Here is a 13,087-nt window from a genome sequence, read left to right as displayed (position 1 = left end):
CGAACTGATGCGTGAGTAGTTCATCCTTGGACTATGGGTCCATAGCAGTAGCTAGATGGTTGTCTTCTCCTATTATGCCATCATGTTTAGATCTTGTGAGCTGCCTATCATGATCAAGATCATCTATTTGTAATGCTACATGTTGTGTTTGTTGGGATCCGATGAATATGGAATACTATGTCAAGTTGATTATTGATCTATCATATATGTTATTTATGATCTTCCATGCTCTCCGTTGCTAGTAGAGGCTCTGGCCAAGTTGATACTTGTAACTTCAAGAGGGGGTATTTATGCTAGATAGTGGGTTCATGCCTCCATTGAATGCGGGACGGTGACAAAAAGTTCTAAGGTTGTGGATGTGCTGTTGCCACTAGGGATAAAACATCAATGCTTTGTCTAAGGATATTTGTATTGTTTACATTACACACGAGTACTTAATGCAATTATCTCGTTGCTTGCAACTTAATACTTGGAAGAGGTGCGGATGCTAACCCGAAGGTGGACTTTTAGGCATAGATGCATGCTGGATGGCGGTCTATGTTCTTTGTCGTAATGCCCTAAGTAAATCTCATAGTAGTCATCATGGTATGTATGTGCATTGTTATGCCCTCTCTATTTGCCAATTGCCCAACAGTAATTTATTTACCCAACATGTTATTTATCTTATTGGAGAGACACCACTAGTGAACTGTAGACCCCGGTCCATTCTTTTACATCTGAAATACAACCTACTGCAATCATTGTTCTCTTTTGTTTTCTGTAAGCAAACATCATTTTCCACACCATACGTTTAATCCTTTGTTTTCAGCAAGCCGGTGAGATTGACAACCTCACTACTAGGAATAACCTTATAGCCGCACTTATTACCGCTGGCGAAACAGGTTAAAAGTGGCCGGCGGTAAGCCTTTTTAGGTCTGCCTCGCGTTACCGCCGGCGAGTACGCTTGAGGATGCCAGGGATAAGCCGTTTACCGCTGGCGAAACGGGCCAGCAAATGCCGGGGATATGTTGGGCCGAGAGCAGCCGAATGAGCCTCCCGTTACCCCCGGCGAATTTGGTTGGGGGCGCCGGGGATAAGGCCCACTACGACCGGCGAATTTGGGCCGCGCGTGCCGGGGGTATTTCACACATCACAACCCAGGCACCTAGGGTAACACCTCACCCACACACGCACATCACAACTACCAACCCCGTGACCTCCTTCCTCTCAAGCGCCGCCGCCCTCCTCCCTTGCTGCCCAGCCAGCAGCCACCGCCGCGATGTCGTCGGAGCCTCCACCAGCCTCCGCCTCCATGGAGGAGCTCGAGACCGACCTATCCGCCTCCACAATCAGCAAGAAGCAGCTCAACAAGGAGGCCCGGAAGGCCGCCAAGGCCGAGAAGTCCCAGGCGGAGGAGGAGGACCTCTTCGCCGCCAACTACGGCGACCTCCCCGTCGAGGAGATCTAGTCCAAGGCCATCTCCGACCAGACCTGGACCGATGTCGGCGACCTCGACGAGGCCGGGGCAGATCGCTCCCGCGGCGTCTCCCACGCCATCTCCCTCCGTGCCTCCTCCCCTCCAGGTTCGTGGTCAACACAGCCATCTGCGAGCTCTGCCGCTGCGCCGGTGAGTCGCGCCCCCGATTTCTGCTAGCTGCCTCCTCGCGTGTTCGGGCCTCCCCCTCTTTCGAGGGCGATGGCCGGATTAGGTTCTTAGCCCCCATGGTTTCTTGGTCGCGCTTGATTCGGGCTTGCGAATCATTTCCCCCCTTCGTGAATCGTGGTCTGGCGAAGAAGCGCGGTTCTGATTGAGGAGGATTTTTTGTGTGAATCAATCGAACTTTCTTGCAATTTGTTAATTTCCGCATTCCAGGCAGTTCGAAACCGCGTCCCTAATTTGGGGAATGGATCATAGCATCTGCATCTGCTTCATGTTCTTGCATTCACACTTGCAGTACCTGGACCGGATTCCACGGGCTCCATCTAGCCCGTTTCAAAATGTTTTGAATCCGTTGCCCAAAATGGCAATGCTGGCCGCAATGATGGCCTCTGGCCTCTTAAAGTCTTTTTCCCCATCGTGGAGAAGTTGTAGTTTGCACATTGATGTGCTGGTTCCTCCAGAGTGGATTCGCAATGGATAAGTAGAATTGTTGGAAGGCTGACTGCATAATTCAGTAGGGTTTGTAGCCTCTCAAATTGTTTATCTTGAGTTAAGTTGTCTGCCCTGCAATTTAAACTCAGTGCCCATAACTGAGTGTGTACTGAGTTCATTTGGTTCCATTTTGATTGAGTTTGTTTTGGGTATAGATGATTTAATTACAGGCTATCTATTTCCGTAATCCTTGCATACTGCAATAGTGTATCTGATTTGCACACAGAACCTCATATTTAGCATGAATCATACTTGAAGGTGCATTTCGTTTTATATTCATATGATATTTGATTGCCTCTCCTCTACTGCCCTCCTGTAGATGGACGCCGCTGGGTCATCGGAAGTGAAGAATCAAAAGATCATCATAAGTGAAGAATCAAGATGCAATCAATCCGTGGATTATAGATATGCCTGTGTGTGCAATCAATAGTTAGAGCACTTAATTTTGTAGATTTTTTTTGTGAATTTTGCTGGATGTATTCACATGTGCCCTGATGTATAATTGCAAAGCTAAAAAAAATAGTACACGGACGGGATGGATTGGTTACGTGAATTATCTTCGTGCTTTTTTTTAATCCTATTTAACTTACCCCTGGCGAAATGGAAAGGTGCCGGTGGTAACACTTACCACTGGCGAATTTGGGAAAACGCCGGCGGTAACGGCCAGTTACCACTGGCGAATCCGAGAATGCCGGCGGTAAGCGCTTACCACCGGCGAGGTTATCGCCGGCGAATTCGAAAGTGCCGGCGGTAAGCCTTTTCAGGTTGCCGGCGGTAAGCCTATTCCTAGTAGTGCCTCACTGTTAAGTTGGGGCAAAATAGTTTGATTGTGGTGTGCAGGTTCCATGTTGGCATCAGAATCCCTGGTGTTGCGCCGCACTACACTCCGTCACCAACAACCTTCACGTGTTCCTTGACTCCTACTGGTTCGATAACCTTGGTTTCTTACTGAGGGAAAACTCGCTGCTGTACTCATCATACCTTTCTCTTGGGGTTCCCAACGGACGTGTGCTTTACCGTCACAAGCAGTAGTCCGCCAACCAGTCGTTGTTACCGGTGGGGGCCCAGGTCGGGTCGGCTCGCTCCTCGGCGGTGAGGCGAGCCCGCCGGGTCCTGATCGCGTCCCTCTAGCGCTCTGTGCTCTGCGGCGGCGGCGGTGGGACGCCGACCCCGTTCACGGCCATCCTCCACCCGCCGTTTCTTGGCAGGCGCATGTCCGGCGGGACATGATACCCCGCGCGGTACAACGCCAATGCCTTCGCCACGGTGAGACTGTCGCGGCCGAAGCCGTTCGCCGCGACGCTCTTGCGGGAGGACGACATTGCGGGGAGATTGGAGCGGTTGGGAGGTGCGGCGAGAGATTGGGTACGACGAGATTGGAGCGGCGGATTGGAATGGGGAAGGAAGGGGATACGCTCTTATTGTACATCGGCATGCGAAGCGGCAGCGGGGCATTGGCCGCAATAAACGCCGGCGCGGATGGCCACGCGGCCATGCACGACGAGACGCGTCACTGCGTCGTCTCGGAAAGCTTGGACCATTAACGTCGCTTGACCGGAGGTAGGTGACAGGCTTTTAGACTTCCGTGTCGCCGACGCCGTCGATCCCGCTACTTCCTGTTTCGCATTTCATTGTGTTTAGCGTGCCCGGAGCGTCTCCTGTGGACTTGAGGCAGCCCGATATCGTATTAGGTCGCACCGGATGAAAAGAGTCTTTAAGATGCGCTAGAAATAAAATTTTATCCGACGCACCGCAAAATTCTTTTGGGCCGTTTTAGGATCACGGCTAGAGATGCTGCGAAACACGTCTCGAATTTGGTTGTAGCATGAGGAACAAATGGCGGAGTGAGTGATTGACCGTTGGCGCGTGTAGAACGTTCGGACGGCAAGCAAAGCCGTGACCGCGAGACCCCAGGCACGGGTGGGAATTTTCAGACGCGGGATAAAAAGCAGACATACAGGCCCGACAAGGACGCCCCGTGAACCATTCCTGATTCCTCTGCCAAGCTAGCTGCCGAGCGTGACGAAAGGCGATGGAGGCATGGAGCCCTCCTCATTCTCCCCGTCGGTTTGTACGCCACAGCATGCGCCGCATCGGTCCAGGAGAGAGCTCTGACCTCGGTCCTCACCATCACCTGATTATGTACTACAGTATCGTTTATGTCCATCAGCCCGTGGAGATCCACCGAGTGGCGGTACGTGTTTGGCCTTTGTTTCGTACGCGTATGATTCCTCTCCCAAGTGGAAGGGCCTCTCCTGGTACACTCCACTTCGGACATCTTTGACCTGAATGATTCTCAAGCAAACTCTTAATCACTTCTCACCTTTCGAAAATCTTTTAAATATCTATAGCCTCTTCTAATCATGCTATGTTGGATGACTTATCTGAAATAGAGGACACGCCGGTTTGGTTGCTAAATTTTATAAAAATCTATGTTAAAAATGACTAAGTCATTTAAGTTCAGCCATATCAAATGGCCCGATCTTTGCTGGTCGAGAGTTCTTTGATGCCGCGAAAGTAGGCATCTTGTATTTGTTTTGCGTTTTTTCACTTTTCTCTTGTAAACTCTCTCTTAATCAATGGAATGTGCAAGCCTTTTGCCCTTTTCTAAAACAAATAAACAAATGGCCCGATCTACTCTCTTTTTTTTTTACCCAAAGTATTCAAGAATATTCTCTAAGGGTCCAAAATCTTTCAAAACCAACCAATTTGAATGACGTGATCTTTTTATTTTAGGAGCACAAACGGTTGAATCATTTCAGTCTTCGTAACTGAAAGGAGCCATAAATGTCTTTTTTAAGCCAGGAGTAATTAAAAGTTTGCTTGAGGGCCATTTAGGTCAAAGAAGTCCTAATTTTGTCTTGCAAACTACTCCATCGTTTAAAAAGCATGAGATGTTTTGAATATTTAGGTATCTCTAGCGGTCTGACTCGTTTCGGACACGGAAAGCGTCCACTTGTGTTTGTTTGGGTCGGGTCGTAGTCACAAAGACGATCATTTTTGTGCGCTTGTCGGTTTGGGTCAGCTCGGCCCAGCGGCAGACGCATTTTTGTCCTAATTATTTTATTAATAGAAGACGTAATTTACATAGTGCCAAAAAATAATAAAAAACTTTAAAAGAAAACCCTACATAGGATTCACGCCGTGGATGCCTACTCCTCGTTGTCGGTGTCGACGAAGTCGACTAAGACCGGAGGCGCCCAAGGCCACGGCCAGTACATAATTGGTTGTGGTGCCGATCTCGGTGGTGTTGGTGGCAACGTAGGCGCGGGAGGAGGCGGTGGTGTGCGTGCCTGGCTACGCCCAGGGGTCACTGGCCTTCCCTGAGTCAACGCGGAGTCCCGCAGCCGAACAACGAGGTCGTGCATCTAGGCGAGCTCGTCCATATGCCTCTGGGCGATGGCAAGCTCGATGGTCTCTTACTCTGTGAGATCCGGCGGCTGAACCTCCGGGTTGACGCCGACGGGCGGAGCAGGCGCCCCGCTGTTGTCGAAGGGGCCGTTGTCGTCTTCGTCCAGCACGATGCCTCCCTCCTGATTGAAGGAGCCACGTCACCGAGGTAGCTCACTTGGCGGCGCGGATCGAACTACCACGTTGCGAAAGCCGGATCCTCACAGATATCTGACATGAAGAAAACCATGGACGGTAGATACCAATACTGGCGCCCAGAAGCCGAAGCGGGCACGATTACTAGCAGGCGGGCCCAAGGGAAAAAGACGCGGACACGCTGACCGCTTTGCTTCTGCATCGACGCATTTGCGATTCAAATTTGACCGCGTATGGATCAACGCGAAGACGGTCACTATTCGTCGGATCGCTGTGTTAGAGGTTTGGCCTCAGTGTATCTATTTTAACGCAATATGTTTTTTGCGTCCAGACGTGGAGATGCTCTTAATGTAAGGGCATCTACAGCGCCGCGACGCAAACGGACGCTGAGCGACCGTTTTCGTCCGCCGTGATCGGAAATGCGTCTGGCACGGGGTGACGCAAAGTGACTGGGACGTCCGCGGAGACGCAAACCTGGCCCAAATATGCGCCTGGGATGCGTCTCTGGCGGACGCGGAAAGTGTCCGCTCGCGTCTTCGTCGGGCCCACCTGGCAGTGACACATCGTCGATGCGTCTTCTCCGCCAGTACTGGCAGCGAGGCGTCGCTTCGGCAGTCTGCGGCCGCGTAAATGGCGATGCCTCCAGTGGCGCGCGGCCGTCGCCTACCTCTGCGCACGTAGTAATGACGATGCCTCGCGTGGCACGGCCGTCGCCCTGCCTCCGACCTATATATACAGGGGCGCGAGCATCTCATCTCCTCCCCACTAAACCCTAGCCGCCGCTGCCGTAGCGCCGCTTCCTCTCAGCCTCCAGCAGATCCACCATGAGCGGCGCCGGACGCGGCCAGGCCGCCGCGCCTCCACCTCCACCTTCACCTCCCACTCCACCTCCTCCGGCCTCGAGCTCCTCCGAGGAGTTCGACTCCGAAGACGAGCACCGACCTCCTCCACCCGGTCGGGGACGCCGCGGCCCCGGGCCGAGCGGAGAAGGAAGCACAGGAGGAGCTGGCGGGCCACGCGGCGTTGGACGCCGAGCTGGAACGGCGCAGGCTAGCGGCCGCCGCTGCAGCAGAGGACTCCGACTCGGAGATATCTTGGTCCTCCGATGACCCTGATGCGCCTACGCCGGAGGAGAGGGCGGCGGAGCAAAGGGCCATCGTCGAGTCTTTCGAGACGCTCAAGGACGACGCCGCCAACGCGAGGCTGGAGCAGGCACTGAGCCAGGACGCGGCGGCGCACCGAGCCATAGCGGCCGCGCGGGAGGCGGCGGAGAAGCAGGCGACGGAGCGACGCAACGATGGTGCCGGCCCGTTAGGAAGCAAGTAGCCTAGGCATATAGATCTACTTTGTATAGTTTTTATGCATTTTTATGTACTACTTTGAAAGTTTTTAACTTTGTTGCAATTCAAAAAATGGGTCGCCCTGGTGGGAGCACACCCAGACGCAAACGGACGCGCGGACAAAATATGTCCGCGGGGCGACGCAAACGGACGCTCGCGACCACTTTTGGGCGTCCGAAATGCGTCGCGTCGCTGGAGATATCCTAAGGGCATGCCCAATGCACTACCCTAGAGGTGCTGCTTCACACCTTTAGCTAGGTTCGGATGAGGAGAGCCTCATTTTCAAGAAATGGGATCTTCAGTTCTAAAAGCATGCTTTTTAGAGAAAGAAAGAGATACAGTGGGGGTTCTTTTTTTTCTGATTCAAGTTGTAGCTTCTATTGGAAAGATAAAATTCACCATATTACTTCTTACAACTTTTTAACATGAAGCAGCTAGTTGTGTATGCTACCATTACTCATACTCTAAGTACTACCGTATATCGATTAAGGAAGGCTGACGAGGTACATCTCCACTGCCAGAGACATCGCGAGCGTCGTGTGGATCAACTGATAATTTGCCCGAGGAGGAGGGAACACAGCAAGGCTAACAAAGCCTGACAAGGTACAACAACGCATGCCCCACTCCAGTAGAGCAGATGATGGCATGCATTATCCTCAAAAATAAAAAGATGATGGCATGCATGGCTACAACCGCGATGGACTTTTTTTTTTTTTTTTGCGAAACACAGTACAATCAAAGACGCTCATACATACGCGTACACACTCACCCCTATGAACGCACACACGCACACCCTACCCCTATGAGCACCTCCAAGAGAGTGCGTTGAATAACTGATCCGGCGGGTCTTGAGATTGACGAAGTCACCACAGGCGCCTCGCTGTCGACGGGAACGTCGCCTCCCACTGAAGAATATTCCGCCTTTTATGAGACACCAAAGTGTCAAATCTCAAGACCCGCCACTGCCCTCCTAACCATCCAACCCGTGGTTGGTTCTCAACCACGATGGACCTGACTTCTCTCACTTTATCGTCAGGCGTCACGATACCTAAGGTTGCGCGCGTCTGTTCGGCCTGAAAATGCGTCTGCTACCACCTCTAACGGAGCTACATATTATGATCGGACCGTCTGTGGCGACGCAAACCCAGTACATATTTGCGTCTGGAATCGTCGCGGCGGACGCTGCACGGACGCACCAAGTAACCGCTCGCATCTTCACCGGGCTCGCTGCGAGGGCATCGCTTCCGCGGCCATCGCTTCCGCGGTCAGCGCTTCCGCGTCTGCGCCACAGCCTTCGCTATCAATGTCGCGGCTACCTCTTCTACGCGCGCACTGGCGGACGGCTGAGCTTCTATGCCGCTTTTAATGGCATCGGTTCCCGCGCCTGGCTGGCCTTAAAGTCCACCGACATCGTTGCTCCATCGCCCACACCTCCACTCCCACCACCACAGCCGCAACACCATGGGGAAGAAGAAGAACGACTTCGAGGCGTCCGGCAGCAGCACCAAGAAGGAGGAGCGGGCGAACAGGGTGGCGCCGCCCGTCAGCGTGGGGAAGCTAATGCACACGAACTGGACGGCGTGCGACATGTGGAGGGACGTGCACATGCCTGGCGGCTGGCGGCTCAGCTACCGCCGGGTGCCTGTCCCTCCCGTGCCTGCGCGCGAGCCAGATAGGAGTGCCGAGATCCGGCGAAGGAGGCGGTACCTGCCGTCGGACCTCCGTGCCAACCCGGCGTACGCCATCGACTCCGACAGCTGGCCCACGTATCTCGTGTCCGAGAGGGATCGGAGGAGGAGGGCGGGCTTCATGGGCGACAGGGACTTTCCCTTCGACCGTCCGGCGCCGACGCCTGCGCAGTATGACGACGACGATGACTACATCGAGGCGCTGGCGTACCACAACGAGGAGGTCAAGGACGACAGCGACGACTACGTCGCGGTTGTCTTCCAGGAATGGCAGCTGGCCATGGCGGAGGGCCGCAAGTTTGAGTACCCGGACAACATGACAGACGACGACATCGCGAGGCTCGGCATCCTCGTCTTCGAGAACGACCGACCTGTGCAGCGGTGCCCCGGTACGCCACCGGTATCATGCCGTCGGGCCTGTCGGAGGATGAATCCCTACGACTGGCGCTACAGGACTCGGCCACGCCACAACCACCACCGTACAACCCGTGGGGGCCCCACCTCATCCCTGGGCTCCTCAACCACCGCCACATCCCTGGGCGCCTCCACCTCCGCCACAGCCCTGGGCGCCTCCACCTCCGCCACAGCCATAGCCCTGGGCGCCTCCACCTCCAGCATCACCGGCGCGCCCGGCGTACGTTCCGCCGGTTCCCAACTGGCTGTGGGTGGTACCGGGGCTCATCGTGCTCGACGGCGACGATGAGAAGCAGTAGGCGCAAGCGTTTAGGGTTTATTTCCATGTGTTCAACTATGTAAATTATGTTTTCATGTTATAAAAAATTGGTAATTCGAGCAAAAAATGTGTCGTGCCGCTGGAGCCACCCCCGACGCAAACGGACGCGCGGTCGATTTCAACCATTTTGGTAGACGCAAACGGACGCGGGCGGATATTTTTGGACGCTGAAATGTGTCACCCCGTTGGAGATGCCCTAAGAGCATCTCCAGTCGCGTCCCTCAAAAAACGTCCAGCATGGCGATTTGGGGCGCGTTTGGAGACGGCGCCGGACAAAAAGAGACCAAAAATCTATACAAAAAAGAGGCTCTTCATCGTGTCCCTCAAACAGCGTCTCGACGCATGCATTTTAATAAAGGGGACCACCCCATGTGGGAAAAGTAGGTGAGAGAAAGTGTGGGAGAAGAGAATGACATGTGAGGACTAGGGGCTGCATGCATGCATGTGGACGTTGTTTTTGTGTCCGGTGTCTCCGGTAGAGACTCTATACACAGGGTCTCTACCGAAGACGCCGGACCATAAATGAGGCTCTATTAGCTTTGGGGACGCGACTGGGTAGCTTTTTTCTCCATTTCTTTTCCGCCGTGTTTGGGGACGCGGCTGTAGATGCTCTAATAGTAGGCATATGAATTTACTCAAGTCAAAGCCTACTAAGTGTTAGAGCAAGTTTAATAGTAGAGGGAGCTACCAGCTATAATATTATGCCATGTCATCTATAGTTAGCTTACAGTAGTAGCTAACATATACAATAGTTAGTTACATGAATATACTACTTTTTTGTTATATGATCCACCTCTCACTCTCTCATAAGATAGCTAGGAGCACGCGCTGCAGCTAGGTCTTGCATGAGAGCTCACTACTTCTACTTTTTGATGTCTCTCTCCTCCACATATGAAAAAATACCACATAGACGGGCTATAAGCCCACTATTGTACATGCTATTATACGTAAAAACATTAGTCACCGCTGCCATCTTTATGGTGCCTAAGGATGATATCAACTTTCTTGCCTACACTCTCCAACAATTGGGTGATGCCACCGGCCTTGTCACAAATTGCACAAAAAGCTTCGCACGACATTGACCTCGTTGACATCCTTCATGTTTTTTCGGCTACTCGGACGACTTTTTCGATGAAGTATCTTGGGCTGCCCTTGTCGATTACAAGACTTAAGAGAATCCACTTCCAACTGTTGGAAGATAAAGTGGCTAAGCTTGTCTTTGGCTTGGGAAGCATGTTAAATGATGTTGACACTAATACTTGGCACACGACATGCTCTGTCAACGAGTGGTGGATTGATGAAGTTCATAAGCATGGACAATCAAAGAAGGCAATAGCGTCGCTTGCAATGTTGGTTTCATGGGAAATTTGGAAGGAAAGGAACGCTCGCGTCTTCCTCAATAAATCTTCTACCTCGAATATGGTGTTCACCAAGATTAAAGAAGAGGTGGTGATGTGGAGCTTCGCCCGGGCTAACACTTTGAATAATGTAATGTCGCGAGAGTAGGCTTGTTTCTTGTCCTTGTCCGTTGGTCAAGTGGTGGTGTTTGGTTTGTAAGACATCTTTTAAATTTTCCTTAATTAATAAAAATAACAATTTTTTTTGCCTTGTTTCAAAAAAAAAGCATTAGCATATTGAGTAAGTACACTCTCAACATCTACCTTGGAAACATCACACATACGGCTTATGTGATCCTCCACAACATTGATCATAGAGGATGAGAAGGGGAGGAGGTGGAAGTATGACTATGTTGACACACCGGTGAGACCTCCAGAAATGTGGACATCATCCGCATGCGGTGTTTTGGCTGATAGATCCAAAATGCATCTATTATTAAATCGCATTCTATTTTTTAAAAAAGATTAAAAAAATGAAATAAATTATGGATGTATACCCGGACATGTTATGTTTGCACATACGATTTTGTGGATTCTTTTATGGGCTGTGAAAAAAGACAAAAAAATCTTATGGGTAGCCATTTGGAGCACCGAAAATTGTGTTTTTACGCAAGTCACAAAAAATGTCATTTTCTTGCGAGACATTGTGTGCGGATATAGAATGTACGTACCTGGAATTTTTTTCCAGATATTTTTAACATTTTAGATTATGTTTTTTGGGCAATAGGTGCATCTAAACCTATGAGCCAAAATGAATATCAATATCCGACATGATCGGAGTATTTCTTGAGGAGAGAATTGAAAACTAGGGTTAGTAGTAATAGCAGAGATCTTGTTGAGCATTGGTGGTAGTGATATGATCAGTAACTTTGTGGTGTTTGCTAATGTTTATTCATGTTTTGTTCGACCCCTCTTTATGTTTGAATTTGAATTTCAAAACTTGACTGTCGTTGAATTGTGTAAGGTTACAATATGGAAAGTTCAGATTTTATTGATGTGAAAGTAGAGTTGGAGTAGAGTTTATATGCATGTACATAAGGAAAATGGAAGAAAATAGGTTGCAGCTTCCATTTCCCCTAAAACGCGCCTTACCAACATCGAGGTGGTTCATGTTGCTAATGAGGACATTCGTTAACAAGATTCATCCTTCAGTGTTGCCAGCCAGGCTATGGCGCCCTCGATTCAAAGGATATGCATAGGGCTTTGGTCCTCGTGGGGTTTCCTTGAAATGTTTCGCAACAAGGGCATGTTTGATTAAAAGGATTTGCATAGTAAATTTGCACAGTTAAATCTTATAGGAAATAGGAAAAAATCAATGATGGTTGTTTAATTTGTAGGATTAATTCTCATAGGAAATTTCCTAAGCAATCATTTGCACTAGATTTCATAAGGAATCTAACATCCATTCTACCTCTTTTTGAGAATCATTTGATTTTCATGTGGTGGAATCAAAGAAATTTTGGTTTATATGAATTTCTGTAGGATTATAGTAGGCATTCCATTGAAATCTTATGTTTATCCTATTCCTACGTTTCTTTTATCCTGCGAATTGAATATACAAAAAGCAGAACCCCCTCTATGTTTTTTTCCGCTCCCCTTAATGAAAAGGAAGTAAGATTGTTTTAGAGGTAACCAATTAGAAGATGGAATTTTAGAAGATCTGGTAGAGTTGCTCTTAGTTTTCAATGCTAAGAGTACATAGGAGTGAACAGAGTAGAAATTTGCAATGACATGGACTTCTAGAGGGCCTACTCTCTCTTATAGCTGACCATGGGCAGCCTATCTCGGTCGGCCCGAAAGACCGGGGCCGGGCCGGGCCTGATTAAACCCACAGGCCAGGCCTGGGCCGAAAATTCAAACATGATGGCAAGGACAGGTCAGGCCTAGGCTTGACAAATTAGTGAAATAGGAAAGAGGCCTGGCCCAAGACCCGACGGACTTTTGCAATGATGGGCCGAGCTTGGGCCTTGAAGTTTGGCCCAATAGTCAGGACGGGCCAGACCTTGATTTTTTTTGCGCAAGGCTTTGTTCAACCCAACCCAGACCAAAGAATGCCCATGTATACTCTATTAACTACTAGATTTTGATGTGCGCCTTGGCGCACGATCCCGTGAAGCTCATGCCAAATTTATTTTGCATACCAGTGATAAAAATAGCTGCCAATATGATAATACATTTTTCAGGTTTTGCACGTGTTTCCTGTTTTTCATATTAAAATTCCGAAAAAGTCAAACTAATTTCAAGCGTAATAA

Source organism: Lolium rigidum, chromosome 1 (assembly GCF_022539505.1).
Source record: "Lolium rigidum isolate FL_2022 chromosome 1, APGP_CSIRO_Lrig_0.1, whole genome shotgun sequence".
In the NCBI taxonomy this organism is placed as follows: Eukaryota; Viridiplantae; Streptophyta; class Magnoliopsida; order Poales; family Poaceae; genus Lolium; species Lolium rigidum.
This window is presented reverse-complemented; position numbering follows the sequence as displayed.